Here is a 15,671-nt window from a genome sequence, read left to right as displayed (position 1 = left end):
TGTCCCTAAAAAAAAAAACATGCTGGACCATGTCATTTTGGAGACAATTTTATTATAAATAAGAATAGTTTCTTAACACTTTTTCATTCATCTGGATGCTACCACGATTACAGATAATCCTGAATTAATTGTGAATAATGATGAGTGCGAAAGTTACAGAGGGTCAAAGATCATACCCCCAAGACATGCTAACCTCTCACCATTACCAATAACGGGAGGTTAGCATGTCTTGGGGGTATGACTTTGACCCTCTGTAACTTGTGCAGCCAGGATCCATACAGTGAGCAAGTTCAACACTTTCTCTCTGTTTGTCGTACTGGTGCATGTGTGATCAAGTGTGTGTTGCTTGTGTGTGTTTGCCATTTCACTGGCGGAGCTTGTTTTCGGGAGGTGGGTTGTGTTTGTGAACTCATTTTAGCTCACAACAAGCTTGTAGCATGGCTAATACTAGACAGAAAAACGCTGCAAAGCTCAATACGGAAGAGGAATACGTATCAAGCACACCACTCCATGAACTACTCAATCAACAAAAATAGTTCTATGAAGATTTAATAGATCTGCAGGAAAATAACTTTAAGTCCTTCCTGCAACTCTATGGATTTTACCAACAAAAGGGTTGAATAATTTAAACACAGTTTGGAGTTTACGCAGTCAGAGGTGGAGGAGCTAAAGGGTGCGAATGTCACCAACCAGACCATATTCAAAATCATGGCTGAGGATTTCGCAATTTTACAAACAACACTTGACAAATATGAGACTACCTCGAAAACCGAGGTGCAATACCATTTTAATTGATGGAATTGAGGACGTAAAGACTGAAACTTGACATGACATAGAAGTCAAGGCCAAGAAACTCCTGGCAGATCAACTCAAACTGGACCCTAAACCACTTTCTTCCCCGATGGACGGCCCAGATCTATAGTGGTGAAACTACTCAGGTTCAAAGACGTGGAGGAGATTCTCAGAACAGCCAAGTGCCTGAAGGGAACCAACATCTTCATCAATGAAGACTTCTCCGAAAAGGTATGCCTCAAAAGAAAGGAAATGCTGCCACGACTAATTGAAGAACGAAAAAAAGGCAACATCGCATACCTGAAGTATGATCAGCTGGTCGTTCCCCCCCCCCCCCCCCCCCCCCCCCCCTCATAGGCCTATAGCAAGTGACTCCGCTATAGTCAAATGATTTGACACGCACGCACATACACACACACACACACACACACACACACATATTTATTCTACTTTGTTCATGTGTTTCACCTAACCTCATGACCAAAAACACACATTACTCTAAATGTCATTACCCTCTGAAGTCTTCAGTGGTGTTATGTGGACGGTGTCAATGTGCATTCCATAGGAAGTGCACTCCTATTGATACAACTAACACACATATATGGTTGTATTGGACATTTGAGACATGCACTTCTATATTTCCGTTCCATTCTCTGGATGATTTCGACTGTGTATCTCTCTTAGTTGGACAAGATGTCAACCCTGATAACATGGTTTTTAACCCATTAGATATTAATGAAGCGAACAATATATATAATGATTGTGTTGATCCAGATTCAAATTTCCTGAGATTTACCAGAGATGAGTTTATGACTTGTGATTACTATAATGTTAAGCAATTTAACAACCTGTATAGCAGTTTATCTCATTCCAAGACAAGCTTATTTCATTTGAATGTTCACAGTCTTCCTAAACATCATGACCACCTTGTTCATTATCTGTCTTCTCTCAATCATTAATGTTCCATTGTTGCCCTTTAAGAAACATGGTTGACTGAAGAGACAACCATGCTTTATGACAGTGGGGAAAAAAAGTATTTAGTCAGCCACCAATTGTGCAAGTTCTCCCACTTAAAAAGATGAGAGAGGCCTGTAATTTTCATCATAGGTACACCTCAACTATGACAGACAAATTGAGAAAAAATTATCCAGAAAATCACATTGTAGGATTTTTAATGAATTTATTTGCAAATTATGGTGGAAAATAAGTATTTGGTCACCTACAAACAAGCAAGATTTCTGGCTCTCACAGACCTGTAACTTCTTCTTTAAGAGGCTCCTCTGTCCTCCACTCGTTACCTGTATTAATGGCACCTGTTTGAACTTGTTATCAGTATAAAAGACACCTGTCCACAACCTCAAACAGTCACACTCCAAACTCCACTATGGCCAAGACCAAAGAGCTGTCAAAGGACACCAGAAACAAAATTGTAGACCTGCACCAGGCTGGGAAGACCGAATCTGCAATAGGTAAGCAGCTTGGTTTGAAGAAATCAACTGTGGGAGCAATTATTAGGAAATGGAAGACATACAAGACCACTGATAATCTCCCTCGATCTGGGGCTCCACGCAAGATCTCACCCCGTGGGGTCAAAATGATCACAAGAACGGTGAGCAAAAATCCCAGAACCACACGGGGGGACCTAGTGAATGACCTGCTGAGAGCTGGGACCAAAGTAACAAAGCCTACCATCAGTAACACACTACGCCGCCAGGGACTCAAATCCTGCAGTGCAAGACGTGTCCCCCTGCTTAAGCCAGTACATGTCCAGGCCCGTCTGAAGTTTGCTAGAGTGCATTTGGATGATCCAGAAGAGGATTGGGAGAATGTCATATGGTCAGATGAAACCAAAATATAACTTTTTGGTAAAAACTCAACTCGTCGTGTTTGGAGGACAAATAATGCTGAGTTGCATCCAAAGAACACCATACCTACTGTGAAGCATGGGGGTGGAAACATCATGCTTTGATGTTGTTTTTCTGCAAAGGGACCAGGACGACTGATCCGTGTAAAGGAAAGAATGAATGGGGCCATGTATCGTGAAATTTTGAGTGAAAACCTCCTTCCATCAGCAAGGGCATTGAAGATGAAACGTGGCTGGGTCTTTCAGCATGACAATGATCCCAAACACACCGCCCGGGCAACGAAGGAGTGGCTTCGTAAGAAGCATTTCAAGATCCTGGAGTGGCCTAGCCAGTCTCCAGATCTCAACCCCATAGAAAATCTTTGGAGGGAGTTGAAAGTCTGTGTTACCCAGCGACAGCTCCAAAACATCACTGCTCTAGAGGAGATCTGCATGGAGGAATGGGCCAAAATACCAGCAACAGTGTGTGAAAACCTTGTGAAGACTTACAGAAAATGTTTGACCTGTGTCATTGCCAACAATGGGTATATAACAAAGTATTGAGAAACTTTTGTTATTGACCAAATACTTATTTTCCACCATAATTTGCAAATAAATTCATTAAAAATCCTACAATGTGATTTTCTGGATTTTTTTTCTTTCTCATTTTGTCTGTCATAGTTGACGTGTACCTATGATGAACATTACAGGCCTCTCTCATATTTTTAAGTGGGAGAACTTGCACAATTGGTAGCTGACTAAATACTTTTTTCCCCCACTGTATATCTGTTCTTAGTTCAGAATTTGTTGAATGGGGCATGCTTATTTAAGATGGAGAGGAAAGCACTTTTAAAGAACAACCAGGCATACTCTACTGACGGAATGAGGTCAATATCCATCCAGGATACCCGGGCCAGGTCAATTAGAAAGACCTGCTCGCTAAAGTGTTTTAGGGAGCGTTTGACAGTGATGAAGGGTGGTCGTTTGATCGCGGACCCATTACGAACGCAGGCAATGAGGCAGTGATTGCTAAGATCCTGGTTGACGACAACAGTGAGAGACTTATTTCTGGAAAGGTGGATTTTTAGAAGTAGAAGCTCAAACTGTTTGGGCACAGACCTGGATAGTACGATAGAGCTCTGCAGGCTATCTCTACAGTAGATTGCAACTCCGCCCCCTTTGGCAGTTCTATCTAGACGGAAAATGTTGTAGTTGGGGATGTGTCTGAATTTTTGGTGGCCTTCCTAAGCCAGGATTCAGACACTTCTAGAACATCAGGGTTGGCGGAGTGTGCTAACACAGTAAATAACTCAAACATAGGGAGGAGGCTTCTGATGTTAACATGCAAGAAACCAAGGCTTTTACGGTTACAGAAGTCAACAAATGCTAGCACCTGGGGAATAGGAGTGATACTGGGGGCTACAGGGCCTGGGTTAACCTCTACATCACCAGAGGAACAGAGGAGGAATATAATAAGTATATACGGCTAAAGGCTTTAAGAACTGGTCTTCTAGTGCGTTGTGTACAGAGAATAAAAGGGGCATATTTCCGGGATTTGTAGAATAGATTCAGGGCATTATATACATACAGTGAGGGAAAAAAGTATTTGATCCCCTGCTGATTTTGTACGTTTGCCCACTGACAAAGAAATTATCAGTCTATAATTTTAATGGTAGGTTTATTTGAACAGTGAGAGTCAGAATAACAACAAAAAAATCCAGAAAAACGCATGTCAAAAATGTTATAAATTGATTTGCATTTTAATGAGGGAAATAATTATTTGACCCCCTCTCAATCAGAAAGATTTCTGGCTCCCAGGTGTCTTTTATACAGGTAACGAGCTGAGATTAGGAGCACACTCTTAAAGGGAGTGCTCCTAATCTCAGTTTCTTACCTGTATAAAAGACACATGTCCACAGAAGCAATCAATCAATCAGATTCCAAACTCTCCACCATGGCCAAGACCAAAGAGCTCTCCAAGGATGTCAGGGACAAGATTGTAGACCTACACAAGGCTGGAATGGGCTACAAGACCATCGCCAAGCAGCTTGGTGAGAAGGTGACAACAGTTGGTGCGATTATTCGCAAATGGAAGAAACACAAAATAACTGTCAATCTCCCTCGGCCTGGGGCTCCATGCAAGATCTCACCTTGTGGAGTGGCAATTATCATGAGAATGGTGAGGAATCAGCCCAGAACTACACGGGAGGATCTTGTCAATGATCTCAAGGCAGCTATGGTCCCCATAGTCACCAAGAAAACAATTAGTAACACACTACGCCGTGAAGATCTGAAATCCTGCAGCGCCCGCAAGGTCCCCCTGCTCAAGAAAGCATATATACAGGCCCGTCTGAAGTTTGCCACTGAACATCTGAATGATTCAGAGGAGAACTGGGTGAAAGTGTTGTGGTCAGATGAGACCAAAATGGAGCTCTTTGGCATCAACTCAACTCGCCGTGTTTGGAGGAGGAGGAATGTTGCCTATGACCCCAAGAACACCATCCCCACCGTCAAACATGGAGGTGGAAACATTATGATTTGGGGGTGTTTTTCTGCTAAGGGGACAGGACAACTACAATGCATCAAAGGGACGATGGACGGGGCCATGTACCATCAAATCTTGGGTGAGAACCTCCTTCCCTCAGCCAGGGCATTGAAAATGGGTCATTGATGGGTATTCCAGCATGACAATGACCCAAAACACACAGCCAAGGCAACAAAGGAGTGGCTCAAGAAGAAGCACATTAAGGTCCTGGAGTGGCCTAGCCAGTCTCCAGACCTTAATCCCATAGAAAATCTGTGGAGGGAGCTGAAGGTTCGAGTTGCCAAACGTCAGCCTCAAAACCTTAATGACTTGGAGAAGATCTGCAAAGAGGAGTGGGACAAAATCCCTCCTGAGATGTGTGCAAACCTGGTGGCCAACTACAAGAAACGTCTGACCTCTGTGATTGCCAACAAGGGTTTTGCCACCAAGTACTAAGTCATGTTTTGCAGAGGGGTCAAATACTTATTTCCCTCATTAAAATGCAAATCAATTCATAACATTTTTGATATGCGTTTTTCTGGATTGTTTTGTTGTTATTCTGTCTCTCACTGTTCAAATAAACCTACCATTAAAATTATAGACTGATCATGTCTTTGTCAGTGGGCAAACGTACAAAATCAGCAGGGAATCAAATACTTATTTCCCTCACTGTACAAAGATATGGAAGGATATGAGTACAGTGGAGGTAACAATGAAAGAGATAGCATCACTGGAGGCACCAATTGAGCCGGTCTCCGCATGTATGTGGGGTGGGGAGCTATCTGAGGCAGGTTGAGCGGGACTGGGTGCTCTACAGTGAAATAGTACAATAAGAACTAACCGAAACAGCGATAGGCAAGGTAGAATAATATTGAAGACATCAACACTATGAAATAACACATATGGAATCATGTAGTAACCAAAAAAGTGTTAAACAAATCAAAATATATTATATATTTTAGATTATTCAAAGTAGCCACCCTTTGCCTTGATGACAGCTTTGCTCACTCTTGGCATTCTCTCCACCAGCTTCAACTGGAATGCTTTTCCAACAGTCTTGAAGGAGTTCCCACATATGCTGAGCACTTGTTGGCTGCTTCTCCTTCACTCTGCGGTGCAACTCATCCCAAACCATCTCAATTGGGTTGAGGTAGGGTGATTGTGGAGGCCAGGTCATCTGATGCAGCACTCCATCATGCTCCTTCTTGGTCAAATAGCCCTTACACAGCCTGAAGGTGTGTTGGGTCATTGTCCTGTTGAAAAACAAATTATAGTCCCACTAAGCGCAAACCAGATGGGATGGCGTATCGCTGCGGAATGCTGTGGTAGCCATGCTGGTTAAGTGTGCCTTGAATTCTAAACAAATCACATACAGTGTCACCAGCAAAGCACCCCCACACCATCACTCCTCCTCCTCCATGCTTCACAGTGGGAACTACACATGCGGAGATCATCCGTTCACCTACCCTGCGTCTCACAAAGACACGGCGGTTGGAACCAAAAATCTCCAATTTGGTCTCTTGATACCAAAGGACAGATTTCCATGGGTCTAATGTCCATTGCTTGTGTTTCTTGGCCCAAGCAAGTCTCTTCTTCTTATTGGTGTCCTTTAGTAGTGGTTTCTTTGCAGCAATTCGACCATGAAGGCCTGATTCATGCAGTCTCCTCTGAACAGTTAATGTTGAGATGTGTCTGTTACTTGAACTCTGTGAAGAATTTACTTGGGCTGCAATTTCTGAGGCGGGTAACTCTAATGAACTTATCCTCTGCAGCAGAGGTAACTCTGGGTCTTCCTTTCCTGTGGCGGTTCTCATGAGAGCCAGTTTCATCATAGTGCTAGATGGTTTTTGCGACTGCACTTGAAGAAACTTTCACAGTTCTTGAAATGTTCCATATTGACTGACCTTCATGTCTTAAAGCAATGATGGACTGTCGTTTCTCTTTGCTTATTTGAACTGTTCTTGCCATAATATGGACTTGGTCTTTCACCAAATAGGGCTATCTTCTGTATACCACCCCTACCTTGTCACAACACATCTGATTGGCTCAAATGCATTAAGAAGGACATAAATTCCACTAACTTAACTTTAAAAAAGGCACACCTGTTAATTGAAATGCATTCCAGGTGACTACCCCATGAAGCTGGTTGAGAGAATGCCAAGAGTTTGCAAAGCTGTCATCAAGTCAAAGGGTGGCTACTTTGAAGAATCTCAAATATAATTAGTTTGACACTTTTTGGGTTACTACATGATTCCATGTGTGTTATTTAATAGTTTTGATGTCTTCACTATTATTCTACAATGTAGAAAATAGTAAAAAATAAATAAAAACCCTGGAATGAGTAGGTGTGTCCAAACCTTTGACTGGTACTGTATATCTTCACCAAATCAATGCAAACTGGTATTGTTCCTAAAGATTTGAAAATTGCCAAAGTTATCCCCCTCTATAAATCTGCTGATCCCAGATATTTTACAAATTGTCACCCAATATCTGTATTACTATGGTTTTCTAAAATTCTAGAAAAATTGGTGTATAAAAGAATGTTGAAACATTAAAATCAACACAGTATTCTATATGAGCACCAATATGGTTTTTGTAAAAACTACTCCACAGATATGGCTCTTTTGCAACTTGTGGATAACATCTTTACAGCCTTGAACAACAATCAATACGCTCTTAGCATCTTTTTAGATTTATCCAAAGTGTTTGACACGGTTGATCATGAAATATTACTTTTCTAAATTGCATTATTACGGTTTTCTAGATTATACATATCATTGCCTATATAGTTATGTTTACGATAGAGAACAATTTGTTAATGCAAACGACTGTGCATTTACCAGTGCCAAGATATCCTGTGGCATGCCACAGGGTTCGATAATTGGACCTTTGTTATTCCTAATCTATATCAATGACATTGCTGCTGTGTCTTCTACTGTACTATCCATTCTCTTTGCTGTTGATACCAATTTGATTTTATCATTCAATAATTTTGACTCACTAATTAATGAAGCCAACTCAGGCATGGCCAAATGTTCTGAATGGTTCCAGATAAACAAATTATCTTTAAATGTTAAAAAATCTAACTTCATTGTATTCACTGTTAAGAATAAGAAATACACTACATGGCCAAAATTATGTGTGGACCCCTTCAAATTAGTGGATTCGGCGACGCATGTGGCAAGGACTACAGACTATCACGGACTACAAAGGCAAATCCTCCCAGACGAGCTTAACACATTTTATCCTCGTTTAAAGGCAGACAATATCGTTCCATCCAAGAAGACTCTCACTGCTCCGGACGACCAGGTGCTTTCGCTCTCCGAGGCTGATGTGTGGAAAACTCTCAAAAGAGTGAATACTCACAAAGCTGCTGGCCCATATGGCATCCCTGGCTGCTTCCCTGCGACTGAGCCATTTACTTAAGTTCATATTCTTATCTTTTATTATTTTTTATTGTTGTTGCATTGTTCAGAAGGAACCTGCAAGTAATCATTTTGTTGGACGGTGTATACCATGTGTATCCCGTACATACGACTAATGAAACTTGAAACTAATGCAGAGACAAACAATTATGCATAGTTTTTGGTCATAAAGTTAATTGACAAATATCACTATTTAACAAGCTATCTGACTAGCTAACATTAGCCAGCTAGCTATACATTTAGCTTGCTATATAGGTGTTTAACATTTGTATGAATTGTAATTTGTGTTGTTTCATGTTTTCGGGATGCCTGAGCAAACCAGCAATTGCAAACCAGGCTGTCATCTTATGAAACTCATTGGATATAAAGAGTCTAGCTCCCGGGACCACCCATACATAAAAATGTATGCACACATGACTGTAAGTCGCTTTGGATAAAAGCGTCTGCTAAATGGCATATTATTATTATTATTATTATTATTATTATTATTATTATTATTATTATTATTATTATTATTATTATTAGCTAGGTAAAGCATTTATTGCAAATTAAATAAACTATTTTGTAAGCCTTGCTGTTCATTACTTTACTTGTAATTTTTCTTTATTGTAGTAGGCTAACGTTAACATTAAGAATGGAATATACTGTATGTGTCATGCAATGCAGCTGAAGTAACGTAGCTAACTATTTTCTTGCTTATTGTGTAGTGGAGGATTAAAAAAAACATGTATGCCTTCAGAAAGTATTAAAAACACTTGACTAATTCCATATTTTGTTGTTTTACAGCCTGAGTTCAAAATGGATTAAATGAATATAAAATCTCACCCATCTACACACAATACCCTCTAATGACAATGTGAAAACATGTTTTTTAGAAATGTTTGCACATTTATTGAAAATGAAATATCTCATTTACGTAAGTATTCACATCCCTGAGTCAATACATGTTATAATCACTTTTGGCAGTGATTACAGCTGTGAGTCTATCTGGGTAAGTCTCTAAGAGCTTTGCACACCTGGATTGTACAATATTTGCACATTCTTGGTTGGCTGTTGATCATTGCTAGACAGACATTTTCAAGTTTTGCCATAGATTTCCAAGCCGATTTAAGTCAAAACTGTAACTAGGCCACTCAGGAACATTCAATGTCGTCTTGGAAAGCAACTCCAGTGTATATTTGGCCTTGTGTTTTAGATTATTGTCCTGATGAAAGGTTTATGTTTCTCCCAGTGTCTGTTGGAAAGCAGACTGAACCAGATTTTCCTCTAGGATTTTGCTTGTGCTTTGCACTATTCCATATTTTATCCAGAAAATCTCCCTAGTCCTTGCCGATGACAAGCATACCCATAACATGATGCTGCCACCACAATGCTTGAGTATATGAAGAGTGGTACTCCGTGATGTGTTGTGTTGGATTTGCCCCAAACATAACGATGTGTATTAAGGAAATAAAGTTAATTTCTTTGCCACATTTTTTAAATTTAACTTTAGTGCCTTATTGCAAACAGGATGCATGTTTTGGAATATGTGTATTCTGTACAGGCTTCCTTCCTTTCACTCTGTCATGTAGGTTAGTATTGTGGAGTAACTACAATGTTGTTGATCCATCCTCAGTTTTCTTCTATTACAGCAATTAAACTCTGTGTTTAAGTTAACATTGGCCTCATGGTGAAATCCCTGAGTGGTTTCCTTCCTCTCCGGCAACTGAGTTAGGAAGGATGCCTGTATCTTTGTAGTGACTGAGTGTATTGATACACAATCCAACGTGTTATTAATAACTTCACCGTGCTCAGAGGGATATTCAATGTATGCTTTTTTGTTTTTGTTTTCCCCATCTATCAATAGGTGCCCTTCTTTGTGAGGCATTGGAAAACCTCCCTGGTCTTTGTGGTTTAATCTGTGCTTGACATTCATGGCTCGACTGAGGGACCTTACAGATAATTGTATATGTGGGGTACAGAGATGAGGTAGTCATTCAAAAATCATGTTAAACACTATTATTGCACACAGGGTGAGTCCATGCAAGTTATTATGTGACTTGTTAATCACATTTTTACTACTAAACTTATTTAGGCTTGCTATAACAAAGGGGTTGAATACTTATTTTCATTTTTTATTAATTTGTAAAAATGTCTATAATCATAATTCCACTTTAACATTATGTGGTTTTGTGTGTAGGCCAGTGACACGTCATGGGGTATTGTGTGTAGGCCAGTGACACTGTGAAAATCTCAATTTAATCAATTTTAAATTCAGGCTGTAACACAACAAAATGTGGAAAAAGTAAAGGGGTGTGAATACTTTCTGAAGGTACTGTAGCTATCTAGGCAATATGTGTAAGAACCCTAAAACATATGGTGTACATATTAGTTCAGAACAGTGGTTTTAATTGCTTTCACTGGTTAATCAATAATCATTAATCTCCAATAAATTGAGTGAAGGAAATGTGACTGTTACATGTCAAACTGCTATTATGTAATGAAAGTCCTGCAGCAGTAGCCTACTACTCCACATTGAACCACAGCCAGAGGATGGGTACATTATGGGCACATTGTTGTTTTTCAGTTCTCATATGTTGTATGAGAACTACAAGGAAAGCTATTGCTGCCGCCAGTACAGGCATTGTGAAAACACAAGGCTAATTTTCAATGATTTGATTTATAAGGATCCCCATTAGCCGACGCCAATGGCGACAGCTAGTTTACTGGGGTCCGACACATAATGAATAAGACATTGCAGACAAAAAAAAAAATACTTTACAATTTACATACATTTAAAAACATGAACATGTAGTGTGTGTGTGCATCTATCATTTACACATACAGTGGGGAGAACAAGTATTTCATACACTGCCGATTTTGCAGGTTTTCCTACTTACAAAGCATGTAGAGGTCTGTAATTTTTATCATAGGTACACTTCAACTGTGAGGGACGGAATCTAAAACAAAAATCCAGAAAATCACATTGTATGATTTTTATGTAATTGATTTTCATTTTATTGCATGACAAGTATTTGATACATCAGAAAAGCAGAACTTAATATTTGGTACAGAAACCTTTGTTTGCAATTACAGAGATCATATGTTTCCTGTAGGTCTTGACCAGGTTTGCACACACTGCAGCAGGGATTTTGGCCCACTCCTCCATACAGACCTTCTCCAGATCCTTCAGATTTCGGGGCTGTCACTGGGCAATACAGACTTTCAGCTCCCTCCAAAGATGTTCTATTCGGTTCAGGTCTGGAGACTGGCTAGGCCACTCCAGGACCTTGAGATGCTTCTTATGGAGCCACTCCTTAGTTGCCCTGGCTGTGTGTTTAGGGTCTTGTCATGCTGGAAGACCCAGCCACGACCCATCTTCAATGCTCTTACTGAGGGAAGGAGGTTGTTTGCCAAGATCTTGCGATACATGGCCCCATCCATCCTCCCCGCAATACGGTGCAGTCGTCCTGTCCTCTTTGCAGAAAAGCATTCCCAAAGAATGATGTTTCCACCTCCATTCTTCACAGTTGGGATGGTGTTCTTGGGGTTGTACTCATCCTTCTTCTTCCTCCAAACCCGAGTGGAGTTTAGACCAAAAAGCTCTATTTTTGTCTCATCAGACCACATTACCTTCTCCCATTCCTCCTCTGGATCATCCAGATGGTCATTGGGAAACTTCAGACGGGCCTGGACATGAGCTGGCTTGAGCAGGGGGACGTTGCGTGCGCTGCTGGATTTTAATCCATGACGGCGTAGTGTTTTACTAATGGTTTTCTTTGAGACTGTGGTCCCAGCTCTCTTCAGGTCATTGACCAGGTCCTGCCGTGTAGTTCTGGGCTGATCCCTCACCTTCCTCATGATCATTGATGCCCCACAAGGTGAGATCTTGCATGGAGCCCCAGACCGAGGGTGATTGACCGTCATCTTGAACTTCTTCCATTTTCTAATAATTGTGCCAACAGTTGTTGCCTTCTCACCAAGCTGTTTGCCTATTGTCCTGTAGCCCATCCCAGCCTTGTGCAGGTTTACAATTGTATCCCTGATGTCCTTACACAGCTCTCTGGTCTTGGCCATTGTGGAGAGGTTGGAGTCTGTTTGATTGAGTGTGTGGACAGGTGTCTTTTATACAGATAACAAGTTCAAACAGGTGCATTTAATAGGTAATGAGTGGAGAACAGGAGGGCTTCTTAAAGAAAAACTAACAGGTCTGTGAGAGCCGGAATTATTACTGGTTGGTAGGTGATCAAATACTTATGTCATGCAATAAAATGCAAATTAATTACTTTTTTGTTTTAGATTCCTTCTCTCACAGTTGAAATGTACCTATGATAAAAATTACAGACCTCTACATGCTTTGTAAGTAGGAAAACCTGCAAAATCGGCAGTGTATCAAGTACTTGTTCTCCCCACTGTACGTGTCAGTACATACACACAACAAGTAGGTCACATGTGGGAGGGAGGCATTGTGCCATGAGGTGTTGCTTTATTTGTTTTTTGAAACCAGGTTTGCTGTTCACTTGCACTATATAAGATGCAAGGGAGTTCCATGCACTCATGGCTCTGTATAATACTGTATGTTTCCTTGAATTTGTTCTGGACCTGGGGACTGTGAAAAGACCCCTGGTGGCATGACTCGTGGGATATGTGTGTGTGTGTCAGTGCTGTGTGCAAGTTGACTTTGCAAACAATTTGGAATTTCCAACACAGTGTTTCTTATAAAAACAAGAAGTTATACAGTCAGTCTTCCCTCAACTTTCAGCAAAGAAAGACTGGCATGCATAGTATTAATATTAGTCCTCTGTTTACAATGAAGAGCAAGACGTGCCACTTGTTCTGGGCCAGCTGCAGCTTAAATAGGTATTTCTTTGCAGCACTGGACCATATAACTGGACAATAATCAAGATAAGATATAACTAGAGCCTGCATGACTTGCTTTGTGGCGTGTGGTGTCAAAAAAGCAGACTGTCTCTTTATTGCGGACAGACCTCTCCCCATCTTTACAACCATTGAATCTACAGTGCCTTTGGAAAGTATTCAGACCCCTTGACTTTTTCAACATTGTGTTACGTTACAGCCTTATTCGAAAATGGATTAAATAGTTATTTTTCCTCATCAATCTACACACAATACCCCATGATGACAAAGCAAAAATGTTTGCTAATTTATCAAAACTGAAAAAACTGAAATATTACATTTACATAAGTATTCAGACCCTTTACTCAGTACTTTGAAGCACCTTTGACAGCGATTACAGCATCGAGTCTTCTTGGGCATGACGCTACAAGCTTGGCACACCTGTATCTGGGGAGTTTCGCCCATTCTTCTCTGCAGATCCTCTCAAGCTCTGTCAGGTTGGATGGGGAGCGTTGCTCCACAACTATTTTCAGGTCTGTCCAGAGATGGTCATCCGGTTCAAGTCCGGGCTCTGACTGCGCCACTCAAGGACATTCAGAGACTTGTCCCGATGCCACTCCTGCATTGTCTTGGCTGTGTGCTTAGGGTCATTGTCCTGTTGGAAGGTGAACCTTCGCTCCAGTCTGAGGTCCTGAGCACTCTGGAGCACATTTTCATCAAGGATCTCTCTGTATTTTGCTCCGTTCATCTTTGCCTCAATCCTGACTATTCTCCCAGTCCCTGCCGCTGAAAGACATCCCCACAGCATGATGCTGCCACCACCATGCTTCACGTTTCCTCCAGACGTGACGCTTGGCATTCAGGCCAAAGAGTTCAATCTTGGTTTCATCAGACCAGATAATCTTGTTTCTCATGGTCTGAGAGTCTTTAGGTGCCTTTTGGCAAACTCCAAGCGGGCTGTCATGTGCCTTTTACTGAGTAGTGCCTTCCGTCTGGCCTCTCTACCATAAAGGCCTGATTGGTGGTGTGCTGCAGAGATGGTTGTCCTTCTGGAAGGTTCTCCCATCTCCGCAGAGGAATTGTAGAGCTCTGTCAGAGTGACCATAGGGTTCTTGGTCACCTCCCTGACCAAGGCCCTTCTCCTCCGATTGCTCAGTTTGGCCGGGCGGCCAGCTCTAGGAAGAGTCTTGGTGGTTCCAAATCAATCAATCCATCAAATTTATTTATAAAGCCCTTTTTACATCAGCAGATGTCACAAAGTGCTATACAGGAACCCATCTTAAAACCCCAAACAGCAAGCAATGCAGATATAGCAGCATGGTGGCTGCGAAAAACTCCCTAGAAAGGCAGAAACCTAGGAAGAAACCTAGAGTGGAACCAGGGCCTTCTGGCTGTGCCGGGTGGCGATTATAACAGTACATGGCCATTAAGGCCAGATTTTTCTCCAAGATGTTCAAATGTTCAACAGGTCAGTACATCAGGAGTAAATGTCACAGTTTTTCATAGCCATGCATTTAGAGGTTGAAATAGCAGGTGCGGTAGAGAGAGAGAGTTGAAAACAGTAGGTCTGGTACAAGGTAGCATGTCCGGTGAAGAGGTCAGGGTTCCATAGCCGCAGGCAGAAGAGTTGAAACTGGAGCAGCAGCACGACCAGGTGGACTGGGGACAGCAAGGAGTCATCAGTTCAGGTAGTCCTGTGGCATGGTCCTAGGGCTCAGGTCCTCCGGGAGGGGAAGGGGAGGTGTGCTATCTTTATCAGCATCATAAAACTGATGTCATTTGGAAATGTTGCACGGAAAATTGTTACATGTTTTGTTTTTTTGCCTATGCATTTTCCCTAAACGTCTGTTCTTCGCGAGAGAAGCAGATATGAAAGAGAAAACTAACCTTACCGATGTCAACTATATTGAAGCATTCATTCTATCGATTTATGACATTCTGGTGAGCAAGTTTTCTTATTTTTTTTTCTTATAGGGCAACAACTAATGACAGAAGAGCAGCTGCATGTACAATATAAGTTGACTAACAAATTGCCTACCAACATGTCAGAAATGATAAGCAGAAACATAGGCCTATCTAAATACAGCTGCCATGACTCATTCTATAGCAGTAGTGTGTGTACAGTATCAGGTGTGTGACATTTCCATTTATTTGTCCCTGTGCAAGAACATGTCAAAAATGTCAGTACTCAAACTCATCTCCTCCATTGTGTTATCTTTGCCTCTCTTTCAGGCCTTAATGTCCGGATGCA

At 41.3% G+C, this 15,671-nt stretch overlaps 1 protein-coding gene across 3 annotated transcripts in view; it reads left to right on the top strand.

The window, feature by feature from the left end:
- nalcn (sodium leak channel, non-selective) overlaps positions 1–15,671 on the top strand; it is a gene marked incomplete at both ends in the record, with an annotated part of 312,014 nt that overhangs the window by 143,035 nt on the left and 153,308 nt on the right. The gene's annotated exons all lie outside the window — the stretch shown is intronic.

The sequence above is a fragment of the Coregonus lavaretus genome (genome assembly GCF_964263955.1).
Source record: "Coregonus lavaretus genome assembly, chromosome: 5".
NCBI lineage: Eukaryota > Metazoa > Chordata > Actinopteri > Salmoniformes > Salmonidae > Coregonus > Coregonus lavaretus.
The sequence above is the reverse complement of the archived record's forward strand: the minus strand, read 5'-3'. Positions and strand labels throughout refer to the sequence as shown.